At 47.0% G+C, this 17,572-nt stretch overlaps 1 long non-coding RNA gene across 1 annotated transcript; it reads right to left on the reverse strand.

Annotated features, from left to right (window-relative positions):
- Positions 1 to 2,859: 2,859 nt before the first annotated feature.
- LOC138566029 (uncharacterized) lies at positions 2,860 to 13,886 on the reverse strand. The gene is made up of 4 exons (XR_011301795.1): positions 13,687 to 13,886; positions 10,298 to 10,432; positions 3,555 to 3,674; positions 2,860 to 3,308 (listed from the first exon to the last, which is right to left on the reverse strand). It is a non-coding gene; the product is annotated as an uncharacterized lncRNA (long non-coding RNA).
- Between the last annotated feature and the right edge of the window lie 3,686 nt (positions 13,887 to 17,572).

Genomic DNA, 17,572 nt, shown 5'->3' on the forward strand with positions numbered 1-17,572 from the left:
GGAAGAGAAGGAGGAGATGAGGTATGCAAGCAGAGCAAGGTAGATCTTGAAGAGCCAGTGGGAGGGGATATTACCCTTGGCGACACTACAGGTGGAGAGGGAAGTAGGAGAGGAGAAAGTGCCCAGGATGACTTGGGAAGAGCGGTCAGTAAGGAAGGATGTCAGCCAGTCCAGTGCCTGTTCCGAAATACCAACGGTATCGTGAAGCCTTTGTATGAGGATGGAATGTTTGACTGTGTCAAAGCCAGAGAGAGGAGAGATCGAGAAGGATAAGGACAGCTGGGGAGTTGGAGTCCAGAGAGGCGAGCAGTTCTTCACAGGTGTTCAGAAGAGCTTTTCCGTGCCCCTGGATGCTCGGAATCCAGACTGATGTCATGGAGACCACCAACAAGTTCAGTGTGTGAGTTGAGTTGGGGCAAAACCAACTTCTCCAGCAGTTTCCCCAGGAAGGGGGTGATGCAAATAAGGCGGTAGTTGGCAAGGCAGGTAGGATCTGATGAAGATTTTTTCAGGAGTGGGCGCACAAGCGAGTGCGTAAGGCAGGAGGGGAAAGATCCTGTGACGAAAGAGTGATTGCAGAAATCAGAGAGCAATTTGTTCAAATTTGAAATGAGCTTCCTGCTTCCATCCGCTCATCCTTTTTAAAATCACATGCTCTGCCAGGTCCCATCCAAAATCCTCTGCTCTGCACTTCTTCTTCCATCCACCCCTTCACTTCCTTCCAAACTCCCCCCACTACTTTCACCTTCCATTTGCTACTTTTGTCATCTTCCATTAGTCCCTGCAGCCCCCTTACCTTCCATCCACTCCTCCGTCCCCATAAGGAAAACTATTACCACTGCTTGAAAAATGAAATAAACTGTATACCACAGACCCCTGAACAGGAGCTTCAGATCACAATTAATCATGCACTAAGAATACAAGTTGTGTACCTTTTACACAACATATATGCATTAATGAGCTATGGTACAAACCCATTGTTAAAGAGAAACAAGAAATATAGTGTGGCAACATCAGTCTATGGATCTAATCTTTCCTTCCATTTGCTTGCCCCTTTCTATTCCATCTAGTCCTCTTTCACCTTTCACCAAGCAGGCACCTTCCATCCATTCCCCCTGACCACCATTCCCATTTACTACCATTCGCACATGCCTCCATCATGTCTTCTAGTATTGTCTGGGGAGAATCAAGGATGGTTCCTCCTTCCCCTTCAAAGGCTGAGCAACGAGGGCCCCAGCCCTTACTCCATCTCAACTCCCACGTGTGCTTCCTTGAACACTTTAATATACTCCCAGTAGCCTGAAGAGGCAGGGCTTAGAGTTCTGGCATCTTGGAGTGAAAGACAGACCCCACCAGAATAATGCACCATTGAATGGGATTTTGGGCCTCATCACGAGTTGGGCGGTAGCCCTTTAATGCAGTGGTAATGGTATTACTGCCACATTTAAGGGCTGGCCCTATCACGAGTTGGGTGCTAAATGGGCAGGTTTACCTACAGAAAAAGGAGTTGAAAATCCCATTTAGCTCTCTGTTTTCGGCGCAGTTACCGCCGACTGTATTAGCACGCGGTATTTGAGCCAGAAATGTCCCATTGGGTCCAAAGGACCCAATGGGGGATGGGGATTTACTGTTGACGCCCAACCCGTGACCTGGTGCTAATAGCGCTGGACCGGTTTGTGCTAACGCGATTACAGTTGTGCCGTATTACAGCAGGGATACCGCCCAACTCGTGATGAGGCCCTTTGTGTCTTAAACAAATTACATTTAGAAACACAACATTTTAGTTTTTGCTGCATTTAATTTTCAGCGCATTTTGAATTGAGTGGCGAATATAAAGGAGTGCTGGTATGCAGGAGTGAGAGCCAGGGTGCAACACAATTGGAAATGTTACCAATAGCCTCGGGGCAACATACTATATTTTGAAAAAAACATCTGCTACTTTGTATGGTGAATATGAAGTTCCACTAATAATATACATGAAGCAGTCAAGAGTAGTCTATTAAGCCATGAATTAGGCTTTTTTGGGTAGCATCCACTGAGAATTGAATCACTTCTAGCGGCACCTAATTTTGGCGGGTAAGGCATAGTGAGAGTCCATGATTTGCCCCGACTTTGGTTAAGCCAAATTTTAACCTAGTCTGAAATGTAGGTACTTGACCAGCTCACAAGCATCTATTAATGTTTGGCTTTGCAAACCTAAAATAATACTCCAGTTTATACAGATGACTTAAGAGTAAACAAATCGCATGAGAAACTAGAATACTTAATCGATGCATTGATGCGGCGTGCCCAGGTAAGGTCTTTGCTCCTGCCCTGTAAAACCACACACCTCCCTGATAGTCCCCAAGGTGAAAGGTCGTGACAGTACTGGCTGTAAAGCAATTCCTGTCAACTCAACGGTCATGTGATGTCACTCTCTGTGATGTCTTCTGGCAAGTGATGTCTTGACACTGACGCTACTCTTGACATTTTCCTGAAATGACAGCACTGGTTCTCTAGCTTCCATAAGGTTCAAACTAATACAAGATGGCTGCATTTACACAATACAGTGCAAATTAAACTGTCTGTCTAGCTTCAACCTCCCCTTGCTTTCAGGGTGTGACCAATCGCCCGTGTTTCCGCTCACCCATTGTACTATTAGAGTACTTTACCTTTATGGTGTTACTTGCCCTAGGTAGCTCTGTTGCAACGCCTATCTAAGAGGGATAGGAAGAGGGAAACTGACCCTACTGCTACAATGAATTTGTTACAGTTTATAATTATTAGCTTTGCAGGTAATGATAAAAACAATGATAAAAAACAGTTCTGGATGTGTATTGCCATACTCTTTCGTCAGATGTTCAAGTAGTTCACGTGGGACTGGGTTTCTGAAGAGCAATTTATTCGCCCTCCGTGAAATGTGCTTGATCCGTCCAAGGATGTAATTTTATAAAACCATACTGGAGAGGAAACGGCTAGTACATATTGCCTCTCTGTTTGAATGTTGGACTTTGGGACGATGCATATCTATATTACACTCTTGTTCACTCCAATAGATCTCAGTTGTCACTCTTGGATATTCTCAAAATCTAATTTCATAGAAGTACAGTAGATGCAACTAAGACTTATTCTCCTGCTTAATAGGTGATAGTCTATGTTCTTAACGATTTCTCTCTGTGTCTCTCTTGGTGCAGAGACATCTATAAAAAGGCTGGTCGACCGGTTCCTATGACATCTTTTTCATTCGTCATCTTCATCAGGACCAATTTCTTGAAGTTATGATTATTAATCAGTTCGCCCGTCAGATTCGGCACGTTGCCCACCGTACTCTACGGGACAGAAATAGAAAAAGTCAAGGGTGACTTCTTGTAAACCGGGTGATGTCGGGCCACATGTTATTTGTAATGCTTAGGTCAATGGGTTTTTGTGAAACATACGAGGAGATTTTTTGTGGCACCCCCGGTCCCCCTGCTTCTGGGCATAAACCACCTCCCATTCACATTTTCATCTTAGCTACCTCAGATGGAATTCGAGGATGTAAATAGGTAAATTGGAGTCCCATTCTCTTTATTTACCTAATATTTGCTTTGTTCAAACGTTGATGATATGTACGTAGGATAAAGTTCTTCTTTTATGTAGCCGCTAGATTTTGCGCCAGTCATGAGCAGGATACTTTCTTTTTTCACAGGGAGATGCTGTGGAAAGACAGAGAAAGGTAGTGATCTCTGCGACTTCAATTGTCCCCGTTATCCAACTTAAACACGCCACTTGTTTGCTAACAGGCCGCTGTAACATATTGTTTGTATATGTAGATACATAGGTGTGCTGTGTTCAAAGGCAGTGAGTTGCTGTTTTTCAGTTATCTATGGCCCTTATTGTCTAAGCCGCTAAGATTGAGGGACCCGCGGATGCGCCGCATGTGTGTCTGTGCGGTTTAGGGCCCATCAGAGGGTTAAATTCGGCGGAAGTATTCATGCCTCACGTAAGTATAGCATGCTTACATGCATGGTAATGGGTTGTCCCCTTAATGTGCTTATGCCCAAGTGCATTCGGAAATCATTTAGGAGTGTGTAGGACTACTTGCGAGACCCGGCAATGCCGAGATCTCTCGTGGGATCTGATGCGAGAGGCACAGAAGGCTACAGGAAGTGGCATCCGCGTTGGGGAAGGCTACAAAGCAACAAAGCAGCAGCATGGGAAGTCAGGGACTTGTCCTAGCCCTAAAGACTATGAGAAAGCTCAGAGAGTTGGACATTACAATGCAGTGAAGCTAACTGTGTTCTTTAATTACCTGTATTTATGCTGCCACTTATGCTTATCAATAAATCCAAGGTTACAACACTACTGAAGGTCTGATCATTATACAACATATGTGGCGACGAGGATGGGATGCAGACCCTGTGACCCACCATGCAAGCTGCGGCGCCACCCCCAACTTTTCTGCAAACTCCAGGTATGCCCACAATTCCATGGCCTCAATGGGAACCTTTATTTACAACATATGTGAATGATCTGGGAGGTGTGGAATACACATCTGCGAGGTGCAGGGCAATGCTTCTAAATGCATTAGGAGTAGAAGGACAAAGAGTGGCAGGGGATGATGATGATGTATACAAGGAAGCCGTGAGGAGGTTTTGTGGGACGATTCGCCAGCAAAGAAAACACAGTACTGCATAGAATTCGGTTTTATGGTCCCATACAAGAGGCTTCTGAACCCGTGAATGACTATGTCACAAAGCTACACGTGTTAGCGGCCCTGTGCAACTTTCAGAACAATGCAGAAAGCAAGATTTGTGACATGTTGACGGTACACATAAATAGCAGGAAGTTGCAGGACAAGTTCATCATGGAGAAAGAACCCCAGCTGGACAAAGCCATTGAGATCGCGAGAGTCCCCGAAGAAACGGCAGGCAGGCGCAAAGAGTTTGCTGGTAACTTGGGTACTGTAGAAGTCCAGGCCCTAATGTTTAGATGGAAAAAAGAGAAGCAACCAGCTGAACCAAGAGAAGGAAGGTGGGGAAGGAAGGAACCCCTCAAATGTCATACATGCACCAGCGCAAAGCACTTTGCAAACGACAGGGAATGTCCTGTGAGGGACAAACAATGCTGTCTGCAAAAGGATTGGACACTTTGGGATTGCATGCAGGTGGCACAACAAAAAAGTGAACACTGTACAGGCAGAGGAAGGTGAGGAAGGAGACATGTTGTCAGAAGAGGAAGGAAGACCCATCGTCATAATGGTTAACAGCTCGAGGGACAGGAGGGAAAAGCGTCATTGCATCACCAAAGTGGACGGGATGGAAACGAAAGTGATTGCCGACATAGGATCCGACTTAACAGTACTGCGCATACACATGTATAAAGAGATGGTGGGAAGCGATAAAGTAGAAATACTCAGCACCAAACACAAGCCCACAGTATTTGGAGGCGCCACAGTAAGTTTGTTGGGATACATAACAGCATTATCGAGTTCAAAGGAAGGTACACCCGGACCAAAGTGTATTTGGCAAGGGAAGGTCCAGCGGTCCTGGGTGGGATGGTTAAGCCGGACTAAAGATTAAGTTGGATCGAATGCACAGACGATCAAGTATTAGCAGCCAACATCGGAGGAGTGCCGATGTCGAAAGAAGACATCTTCAAACTGTTTTCCAAAGGCTCGGGAAGAAACAAGAAGTATATGCATGGGATAATGCTCAAAACCAATGCAGTCCCGGTGAAGCACAAAGTATGTATTGTGCCAGCGATGGCTAGAAACATACTAAAGTTGAAACTGAAAAAAATGGTGAAAGAAGGCACCATCTAAGAAGTGGAAAAACAGAACTCAGAGGACTTAAGCTATACATAGACCTCCGCAGCTTGGACTTAGAGGTCATTACAAACAGCTATCCCCTCCCCAGGATAAATAAACTCAGACTAACGATGAAGGAGGCCAAGGTATTTTCCAAAATACATTTGCATAAGGAATCTAGGCCCCTAACAGCGTTCATCACCCCGTTCGGCACCTATCAGTTCACTAAGATGCCGTACGGCCTATCATCAGCAGCCTCTGCTTTCTGGCAGATTATGGATTCATTGCTGTGGGATGTGGGTAACATCTCGTATTTTCAAGACGATGTAGTAGACTTCACTGAAGACGAGCACACACATGACAGAATACTAAGAGAAGTCCTCAATAAGCTACAAGAAGCTGGTGTCACGCACAGGTACGAAAAGTGTGTGCTGAGGGCCAAGGAAGTCGAATATCTAGGATACAAGATATCCAGTCAGGGAATCAGTCCCAAGCATAAGCTGGTGCAGGCCATTGTAAAAGCCCCGGAACCCACCAACAAGGACGAGTTAAGATCTTTTTGGGTCTTGTGGAAACCATGCAAACTTTATTCACAACTTCTCGGAGGTCACCACACCGTTAAGAGATCTGCTCAAAAGGAGAGCCAAATTTACATGGTCCGAGGTGCGGAAGAAAGCGGTTGAAGCTATAAAGTAAAGGATTGTGAAAGTCCCATCTCAATCCCGAGTGGGACACGTTCATCACCACCGACGCCAGTGCATACGGGTTGGGAGCTGTGCTGACCCAGAAGAGAGGAGATACAGAACACTAGTGGCATTTGCATCCAAGGCATTATCCAAAGCCGAAAGAAATTACTCGACAGTGGAAAAGGAGATGTTAGCCTGGGCATGGACGGTGGAGTGCTACAGGACCCACATCTGGGGCACAAAATTCAAGCTGGTCACTGATCATAAACCCTTGATCCACATGTTAAGCCTTGGAGGGACAAAAATGTCCAGAATGAGGCTAGCGCGCATTGCAGCAAAAGTCCAGGAGTACACATTTGACATAGCGCACATAGCAGTGTGGAAGAACGCCCAAGTAGACTGCCTGTCCAGGCTACCAGGAAACAGTGACAAGGCAACCAGGTTCTTAGAAGATGAATGTGTGGTAGCGGCCATTCAGGATCTGAGAAGTGCTGCATTTCTGGAAATGAGAGAGGGCCAACGGAACGAGGAAACCTGCAAAGACCCCACAATGGTGAGAATCAGGGAATGGTTCGGGAGAGGGTGGCCCGAGGAAAGAGCCATCCCAGAAGGCATGGGGCCTTATTGGAAAGTAGCAGAGGAAATATTTGAAGCAGAAGGACTGATCATCAAGGGCGATCAGGTGGGCATGAGGAAAGTCATCATGTGTAGGGCCCACTCAGGACATTTAGGACACACCATGATACAACATCAAGTGAGCGAGGCCTGCTGATGGCCGGCCATGAACCAGGACAACCTCATGATGATCGACAGATGTCATGAGTGCTTGAACAGCGATAAGAGGTTAAAGATGACAGAGGTGCCACTCATACCCACAGAAGTCCCGGAAGGAGTGTGTCAAAAGGTAGGACTGGACTTTATCGGCCCCATGGAGGCAATGTCTGCCAAGCACCGTTATGGAGTGGTCATGGTCGGCTATTTGTCAAAGTGGGTGGAAGCCGAATTCGTATCAAATATCACCACGTCAACCGTCATAGAAGTATTGACAAAGGTGTTCCAGAGAAAGGGGCTACCCAAGAACATCGTTACCAATGGAGTCCAATTAGTCCCACAAGAAATTGAGACATTCTTGAAAAAGCACAACATACGACAAATAAAAGCAGTGCTGTACCACCCCCAGGCCAATGGACTGGTGGAAAGAGCAAATCGGTTCATCAAGGGAGCAATACAGCTGGCCACGGCATCTGGAAGGGATCCCCTGAAAACGGTAAAAGAAGCCCTAGGAGCCCACTGCCTGATCCCCAACGGCGTCAATCAAGTGTCACCCTTCTGCATTCAGAGGGGAAGGAGAGCAGCGTCCACTTTGGTAACCCCATGGTTGGCTAGCATGAGGGAAGACGAAGAAGTGAATATGGAAGATGTGGTATGGAGGATAAAGAACTGCAAGGCCCAAATGAAAAAATGGAATGATAGCAGCCGAAGTCAAGAAGTCAGAGAAGGTGACTGGATAAAAATGCACCTACCACTCAAAGATAAAGTGACGGGATCCAAGTTCAGGCGGTCAATAAAGGTAGCACACAGAGGCACCAACCACATCCGCACCCAAGACGGCTGCATGTGGAACATGGAACGTGTGGCATTGTTTGAGAGGCATCAGCCAGCAGAGAGCACAAATGAAGAGTCAAGCAGTCGAGAGCACCAAGACCGGGAGACAGGAGGAGTGCCGGAGCTGGAGGCACAGAGGGCACCCCACAGAGAGAGTGAAACAGAGAACGAGCTGCCGGAGATGACCTAAAAAGCAATCCACATGCCGGTTGGTGAGTGCGAGAAGGAGGACCTGCCAAGGAAAGAGCGCAGAAGACAGGTGAAGTATAATGACTATATTATGAATTAAAACTTTCGTTGTGTTATCAAAGGGAGGTATGTAGGATTACTTGCGAGACCCGGCAATGTCGAGATCTCATGAGATCTGATGCGAGAGGCACGGAAGGCTGCGGGAAGCGGCATCCGCAATGGGGAAGGCTAGAGAGCCACAGAGCAGCAGCAGCCTACGGCGCTCTTTCTGCATGAGGAGTCAGAGACTTGTCCTAGCCCTAAAGACTATGAGAAAGCTTGGAGACTTGGACATAACAATGCAGTGAAGCTAACTGTGTTTTGTTATTACCTGTATTCATGCTGCCACTTATGCTAATCAATGAATCCAAGGTTACAAAACTACTGAGGGTCTGATCATTATACAACAGAGTGCATATCCTTTTATGTAATAGTCAACTATGCGCCCGAGCAAAATGGCTTAACACATCATTGTAGGTGTTGTGTACAAATATGATATAAAGTGGCCTTGCAAAGTGCTCCTCTGACATTTTTCGGCGGGCTATTTTTGTCGTGACTTGCTAAGAAAAAGGGGTGAATGGCAGGGCCGGCCTTAGGCCAGGGCAGACCGGGCGACCGCCTGGGGTGCCATTCCCCCCAGGGCGCCATTAGTCCCCAGTCACGCCAGCTCGGGGGAGTATTTCAAGAGCTCCCCCGAGCTGGCGTACTAGGAGAAGGCGTGGCAGGCGCCCTTTTGATATTAAATTTGCCCGTAGCAACAGGCGCGTATAATAACAAAAGGGTGCTGATGCAAAGCATCAGCACCCTATTCAGATGATTACCTCCCCACTCCGACGCGGGAGCGAGATATTCCAGTGATTTACTCCCTGCCAGGCGCCGAAGCGGGGAGTTGGAAAAATACAATTGGCACTTCACTCTCCTGCCCCCATTGACCAGGGGTGCGCGGGGAGAAGGGGGGCACCAAGTTTTTTTTAGTCCGGGGCGCTGCCGCCGCTAAGGCCGACCCTGGTGAATGGCTTTGAGTGGTATAGTGGGAACAAACTAACCTTCAGCATCTCGTGCGTGAGGATGTGTTGTGAAAACAACTACCACACAACTGGAATCCCACCTTCGTCACCCTATCTTTGGGCAAGCCTGCCTGCGGTTGCTGCCCAGAAGCGTAAAACCTGAGTGAAATAAAAGGAAGTAGGCGCATGCGCACCATTCACAAAGTAAAATGTTATGCGGGGTTCTGATCTCGGCTAAGCAGATTTTGACTTGGAGCGGGGGAATCCAGTTGGAGGGAAAGATCGCACCGCACAATAGCTCTTATGCGCACTCGTATGGCCTAGGGAGGCATAGCAGTGATGGGGTCACATGCTTCTCGAGACTGGCTGAAATGCTGTGTCAGACATCTTGGCATCTGTTCTGCTCGGTAATGGGATGAGTTGTGTACGTTTGAACAGGCTGTTTGTCTTTGCTTCGTGTCTGGACCACACCTATGTTTTTACACGCAAGTTCACCTGCGCGTGTTCCCGCCCATTTCACCTTTTGCGCATCCATACATGGCGAGGTTCTGTCAGCATCCTGTGAGGCGCGCGGAATCCGAGGAATTCGCTGCGCAGTCAGTAGGCCTCGGAGAAGGCAGTCACGCAGACCTGGTGCGTCAGTCCTGCCCCGCGGGCGGGAGACCTCTCGGGCAGCTTCTGTTGGAGAGGGAGCCCTGCCTGAACCGCGAGCGAGCTGAGGAGACCGAGTTAGCAAAGAGAAGTCTCACTTCCTGTCAGGCTGTGTTACATTAACGGAATCTGCAAACAAGCCGGTGGAATAACGAAGAACAGCTGTGCCTCTTTTTCTTGTCTCAAGGCCTGCTTGGGTCCCACTCAGAGTGGAATTTAGAGTATTTGTGTGCAGGGCGTGCGAGTGTGCCCAGGCTTGTTTCGTTACAATTGCAGGGCTGGAAGCCCCGGAGGCAAAGAAAAAACGTGGATACAGGCTCTGTTTACAAGTAAAATAGGTCACCTATACGTACCTTTTTACGCTCTGCATTCGGCAGGTGTCACTCACTTCACTGGACACGTCCAGTAATCCTCCATGGGCGCTCACCCTTCAAAAGCATTGGATTTCCACGGCCTTGAGGTCTGAATAGGTACATGGGGTTTGCATTCTCCTCATAAAAAACACAAAACTGTTTTCAAAGACTTTTCGAGAAAATGCATCTGAAGTACAGTATTTTCTTTCAGAAAGTGAGTCTCCTACCGGTCCACTCCCGGCCTCGTTCCCCCATCACCACCCACTTGCAAGCAGAAAAATGGGAAAGTACCCAACCAGTTTGAAGTGCAGTGGAAAATAACCCTTAATGCCTGCGCTAACCACACATTAAATCTTCAAGCTACAACCAGCTTTTTCTCCAATGTAGTGCAGTCGATTTCCAAAACCCAATGTCCCAGGAACTTAGTGCACTTGAACCCATTTGCAAAAGGTAATTTTGAATTTACAGCACAGATTTCATATATATAATAATAATTGAGATTGTATATAGTGCTTCATCTCAGATTGCTTCTGCTTCCAAGAGCTGTAATCATAGCTCTTATTGTTAGCCAAAGTAATTGTAATCAAATCATCAACCTCGGATTTATGAAAGCTAGAATCGGTCTTGCTGAGATTTCAGCTTGGCGACTGCAGGCTTGCCCCATGTGCGAGCTCTTAACGTTAAAGCTATCCATCTGTATACAAAACCAGACTCATTATAAAAGCGCATAATGGGACCGAAAGGATGACACAACGACATGCTGAGAGTGGGTGGGAGATTATAGCATAGATGAGCTAGGTGGGTCGGGCTAGGGCCAATTCGAGAGCTCCGAGTACTGTCAAATGACACCCCGCCTCGCTAAAAAAGGAGGATTTTAAATGACTAGTCTCTTATATAACCCAGTCCCCTACATAAACGCGAGTCTCCACACAGGTTTGAAGACACATATTCAATAATAACACATCCCTACAAATTCTTGTGAACCATCTTGTTGCATAGTGTCAGACCTAGCATTCTCAACTTGTTAGCAACGACTTAGCAGAAGATGCATAAAGTTTAGAGCAGGGGGAAAACATACCTTGTCGACCCAGATATAGGCGTGTAGGTGCCCATATATAAAAACTATAGGAGTGGAGGCATGCCACTGAAAAGGCAGGCATTTCCACATTGAGGAGACCCATCAGATCAGGTTGTCAGCTGAAACTTCAGCAAATTGCACAAGACCTCCTCTCCAGGGAAGCAGGCTCAGACTGGCCAATAGGGCATTAGGGCAATGCCTGAATTGCAGGCCCAACATGCTAGTATGGGCTCGTTTTTTTTGGTTAAAGTGGCCAGTTTTTCAGCCAAAGGGAGCCGCTTTGATGAGGTACTTAACCCAGGCCCCTGCTGGACTGGACGCACTTGTTCCCTTCCCCCTCCCTTTCACTTCCTGTCTGCTCGCTAACATTACCTAGAATACACTAGATCTAGTTCGACCGGCCTAGTACGGTAGTTTTTGTTTCTGTATGTTCTTCTCCTAATCCCCCACCCTTATCACCTCACTCTATGTCACGCACTTGCACTTTCTGAAACGTTGTTGGCCTAGTACGGTAGTGTGAGGATTGTTACCCCAGCTCTAACATGGGGATAAATGCACTGGAAAAATGCAGAATATTCGGCGCAATTAACGCGCGGTAATACCGTTGACAGTAATTGCACTGGAAATTCCCCATTGGGCCCGATAGACCCAAAGGGGAATGGGGATTTACAGTTACCCCCAACCTGTGATCCGGCGGTAATACTGCCAGATGGTTGGCGTAACGCAAATACAGTTGGGCGGTATTCCACTCGGGATACCGCCCAACTCGTGATGAGACCTGTATGTTCTTCTCCTTCTCCTACCCTTCATCGCCTCCCTTCTTGACATGCACTTGCACTAGTAGTAATGCCGTCAGGCTTAGTTGGCTAGTCACTTTTTGCTAGATCATTTGGAAACTTTAAGGCCTAAGAATGACTCTGTATTCCCTTGTTCCCTTCCCGCATTGAGGCAATTTGAAGCACTTCACTTGTGTATAAGCGCTTTACAAATAAACAAATACAATTTACAATTTACTTCAATGTGCAGCTAGTAGATTTGACCAGTGTTATTGAACACATATTGTTTATTGAATACACATTCTGCCACACATTTTACCAAGCAAAACCTCTCTGTTGGTACTTCTTAAATAGCCTGTGACAAAAGGCATAAATTGCCATTTGGGATTGTGAAACACTTTTTCATTGTTGCCCAAGCCAATAATAAGCCTCAGTCTGACCCTGCAGGGAAACCCTTTCTTCCTAGTTTTGATCCCCACTGGGTCTTGACTCCAAAATAAACTGATTTCCCAAGCAAAAAGAGCAGCAAACATCCAAAAGCAAGGAGTCGCCTATAGGCAACAGCGTTGCACAAAAGGTTCTGCCAGAGCAATGGGGAACTCTGTTTTTGCAAGAATGAAGAGTGATGGATGGAAAGTTCTGAATGTATCATAACCACTGGCACTGCTCTAAGCAAATCTCCAGACCGTCATATGTTAGCCTGCTATGCCATTACAGAATGGGAATCACTGTATACATATTAGACTTGGTGCCACATCCAAATGGGTAGTCCAGCCCAAAATGCTGTGTTACATCCTTTCTACATGTGACCACAAGCACCCCAGACATTTTTCGGCCTCTTTGCGCATCTGCGGTCCGATGTAGCTTGGGCCTCCGGGCACGATAAATTTGTGACCCTTATCTGGGCCTATATGTCCGCTACAGGTGACATTTGCAAAACTGAAGAGTAATGGTTGAAAGGTTTTGAATAAAGTAATAGAAACCGAGGGGGAAGGGAGGGTATTACCAGTATTGTAATGCTCGAGGTGTCAGTTACAAGCCCGAGCGAAGCAAGGCCTTTAACGTAAGTCCTGGGGCATTACCAGACTGGTAACGCCCCCCTCTGAGGGTTCTATTGCTATTAGTACCCTGACATGTTGTACCAGGGTACTAATTGTAATTCTTCTCGAGTTGCGAAACGGCATGGATGCCGTTTCTCAATTCGAGAAAAACACAACAAAAATGGCTTCCATAGAACTGGGAGACAGGACTACATGTGGTCCCTTCTCCCTTTCTATGGGGGGCCATTAAAAAGCTTTAAAATAGTAAACAAAGAAAATGCCCACCAGGGGACAGGGAGAATGGACTACACATAGTTCCTCCTCCCTTTCCATAGTGGCGAATCGCGTGGTGGAGATGCACCATGAACAGTAACATTTCCGGCACCAGCAAGGGAGCAAGGGACAGAGCAGTGCAGGTATATGGAAGGAAGCGGAACTGTGGGAAAAGGCTGTGGGGTGTGGGGAAGGGGCGGGGGATGCGGGGAGCGCACTTACCTTTGTTCCCAATTAGGGAAGATGGGGGCCTCCCGCTCTGAGGCGGCTCGGAGTGAGGTCTTTCCATGATGTGGTAAGGACCCCGTTCCGGGCCTCCTCATCGGCTGGGAGGTGGCAATCCCCCTGGCCCCCTCGCTGGGTACTAATGAAGAATAACCATCGGAATTGCTCTGGGCGAACCCTCAGCTCATCCTTTTCAAGCCAGCTGTGCCATTATGAAAGGGAAAAGTTCTTCCTCTACCACACTTATGGGAGGCATGGCCTCATCATCCTCACACACTGGTCACTACTTTGTGTCCTTTTAAGGAACTGATCTCCTCTGTGGTGCAGTGCCACTGCCACAGTCGCTAAGTGAGTGACTCAACGAGGGAGAAGGTTAATTTCTTGAGCCAGCACCATAGAGTAAACATCCTTATGACTTCCTGTTCCTTGGCAGCCCTAGCGTGGCACAGGGTTTTCAGCCTGGTATAGCTGTCAGAAAGTACTGCCCTGATATTGAAATGTCTGATGGACAGTGAACAGTCATGAATGCAGTCAATTACAAACATGCTTTTAACAAGTCCTTACCATCACATGCAGTTTGAGAATGACAGCATGTTAGCGCTGACCACAGATGTGTTAAGGCATGTCATGGGCACGAGGAGCAAGCATACTTAAAACACTGAACACAGGTGAGGTGGGGGGATAACGGTGGACCAGCACCCACGGGAGTCGCTGATTTTCCAAATATTATCCATTCCATTTTAGAGATTCTAGTCCAGTTCTGGTTTGCACTTTGCATGCTGGGACTTGTAGTCCTGTATTTATAATCGGAAAATCCAGGACTATAAGTGACAGAATGCAAAATTAAATCCATGACTGGATTTGTGTCTCCCGAGTGGAATGGGCAATATTGACATGTATGTATAGCAATTCTGTGAACGATTTCAGGTCTGGCATTAAGCAGTGCCATGACAACTGCGCAGCACCATATGTCCCGTGGACTGTATGTCTCGGCTTGGTGCAAGCCATTTTGGGGCACCTAAGCAGGGGACTACGGTAATTCTTCCATCATAGCGTCTTTAGGAACCATCCTTCGTTTCAGCGTCGGATCTTGAAGCCCTCCCCCCTTACTCTGTCGGCACTAGGACCGCACAGACACCCGGACCCTCGGCCGCTCACAACCAGCGGACAGCATGATGCACTCTCTGCATCCGGTGGCTCGCAGTTAACTTTTTGAGAGCGTAAATCATAACATTCCAAGATGGAAAAACACGAAGGCGAGTCCGCATTTTGTGGAAGACACAAAACCTGGAGGTGGCAGGGAGTAAATGGCTTCCACTCCGAAAACGAATGCAGGTTGTTAGTTAGAAACGGAAAAGTAGAATTATCCTGACTTCTGTTTTTCCAAGTGTCAGAATAAAACGGAAGATCAAGCAGGAAACTGACATATAAAAGTCAGAATATGGACGCCGAGAAATGTGGGAGGGGCTGTGGGAGATGTTTATGTTATGTGAATGTTAGAGGTTATTTATACTGCGCACTGCCGCCACCGGAGTGGTCCCCTGGCGCTCTGGAGGATCTGAAAAGCAATGTACGCCCTGTGCAATCTATGGAAGATTTGATTTCCTTCCGTCTGTTTTTTTTTATTTTTTGTTCCTCGACTTAAAGACTTCCAAAAAAGGGCTTAACCGAAGCCCTGATTGCATCACAAGACACTGCACAGCGCACACGTGTAGGCAGGGCGGGGTGTGCACGCCTCTGGCCTGTGGAATCCAGGCCCCGCCCTGACCAAACAATAAAACAGCAGCACAGAGAAGAAACACGAGCTGAAGGGAAGCGTCAAGGCGCTATCTTTCCGTGCCAGGTCCTTACAGCAAGCCAGTCCCTCCTGAAGGGGGTGGAGGGTGGGGGGGTCCCATGACCATCATTAGCATACACATTTTGATCTGATTACTACGATTTTTCGCATGTTTCATATGGCTGTGTAATTTAATCAAAATCTCATGGGTAACTTAAGTAACATTGCACTTTCCACCCTAACCAATCAAAGCACACGGTGTGACCTCACATGACCTGTAGCAATGATAAAAGTCACACCATCGAAACGCCCATCAGTACGTGTACAATTGGTAGCAAAAAATACCTTTTGAAAAGTCACTGAAGTTGAGAGAAAGCTAATTTGGTTCCCTTAGGAGTGCCCAGTGAGCCAGGGGACTGCTCAATACGTCACGGGTCTGCTCAATTGGCCTCAGTGCTCGGCACTCTAACATGGCGCTACCAGACCAGTGCTGCTGTTGGCCTTGCGCCAGACCATGCTTGGTGTCTTAGTTTACCTGGACGATTCAAATATATGATATGTGTGCTGCACACTGATGTATCAGGGCTACAGGTTTAGCGCATTCCCAATACCCAAGCCGGTCAAGTGGCACAGCGTCTAGAGCGCTCGCTTTGACATCTGTGCAGAGTTTGCTAACGCATGTCCGAATACGGGCAGGGCCAAACTCAGCCCTTCATTCTTCTGAGGTCGATAAATGAGCACCACACCGTGGGTAATAATAAGCAGCGTTTAGATACCTGAGGGTTTGTAGCGCTATATAAAATGCAAAATGCAAAAAAAAATACTGTAAATAAATATGGCTGCCCACTTCCATCACATGCCAAAGGTCTGCTCAATATGCCTGGGTGCACCCGTTATATTCAAGGGATATGCCGTCTGTGCCTTGGTGAGACCTCAATATGCCAGAAGTGAACTCGGTATGCCTAGTAACAATCATACGTAATAATAATAATAATAATTTGGCATTTTATATAGCGCTACGAACCCTCAGGTATCTGAGCGCTGCTTATTATTACCCACGGTGTGTGGTGCTCATTTATCGACCTCGGAAGGATGAAACGCTGAGTTTGGCGCTGCCGGGATTCGAACCTGCATTCGCAGGCTCTGCACCGATGTCAAAGCGAGCGCTAACCATTGCGATCCGCCATGTTGTTGAGCATGCTGCCATTGTACGCTGTGGGCTGATCAATATGTTTGGGTAATGCCATAAATATTTAATAAGAAAGAGAATGGGAGCCTGTACCCTGGTGTACAGCCAAAAAACATTAGCACATTACAAATAATGCTGGGGTCCTGCTCCTATAGGGTGGCAGTGTCCTGAACCCCAATGTGAAATAAGCATAAGAAAATGAGAGCAACCCAAAAAGAGACAGTTGACTCATTAGTGTTATTATCCATGAAAAAAGCAATTAGGCTATTAGTATACTTATAGATTAAGCCACGTATATATTTGGCTGGGCGCTCTCCACAAGGTGGAAGCAGCCTGAAATGGGAACGTGATTGTGTCATCACATCTCACCGAGCAAATCCACAGAAACTAAACAAATACTTTAAAAAAACAGTTCAAAATATACTAAAACAAAATAGGAACGAACTAGCAGTTTACTCTACAGCTAAAGGAATGGTGCATCAATTCGACTTCATTCGACGATAGCTATAATCTGGCACTGTGTCTAACCGAAAGCAAGAGCATTGGTGATCAGCAGAGAGAAAATAACTCCCAAAACGAGGGGAATCATTAAAAAAAATGAAGAAAAGAGTACAGATCCCTGTTGCTAAAATCATGTGCCTGCTCCCGGAATTTACGGCACGCGATTATGGGGCCGATTCATGGAACAAATGTGCGCTGAAAATCTTGGCGCAAGCGTGAAAAAGCATGCGCACGCGTGCAATTCATGGAAGGGCCTGCGCGTGTTTACTCTGGGATGTGCGCCAAATCTGAGCGTGACGCACACGGGCGCACACGTCACAGCAACATCCCAAACGCTGTGCGCGGATGCGCACAGCTAAAGCACACACCGTGTAGTGCACACACCAAAAGGGAGAGGAACACGGGGCGGAACCTGC

This window comes from Ambystoma mexicanum, chromosome 2p (assembly GCF_040938575.1).
Source record: "Ambystoma mexicanum isolate Mex_15411 chromosome 2p, UKY_AmexF1_1, whole genome shotgun sequence".
Classification (NCBI taxonomy): Eukaryota; Metazoa; Chordata; class Amphibia; order Caudata; family Ambystomatidae; genus Ambystoma; species Ambystoma mexicanum.